Genomic DNA, 211 nt, shown 5'->3' on the forward strand with positions numbered 1-211 from the left:
AGAACGTTTCCAGCTCCCATCAGATTCCCCTTCTTTATTTTGAAGCAAATCTCTACACGTTTTTACCAATTATTACCATGCTGTGCGCCATGGGGTCGATTCGGACTCCTAGCGACCCTGTATTACCATACAGCACAATAAATGTAATAATAGATATGTCAATCTAAGTGATGTGGAAATTTGTTCATCTAAACATACTCTCCCCCCCCCC

This window comes from Trichechus manatus, unplaced genomic scaffold (genome assembly GCF_000243295.1).
Source record: "Trichechus manatus latirostris isolate Lorelei unplaced genomic scaffold, TriManLat1.0 scaffold00006, whole genome shotgun sequence".
Lineage (NCBI taxonomy): Eukaryota > Metazoa > Chordata > Mammalia > Sirenia > Trichechidae > Trichechus > Trichechus manatus.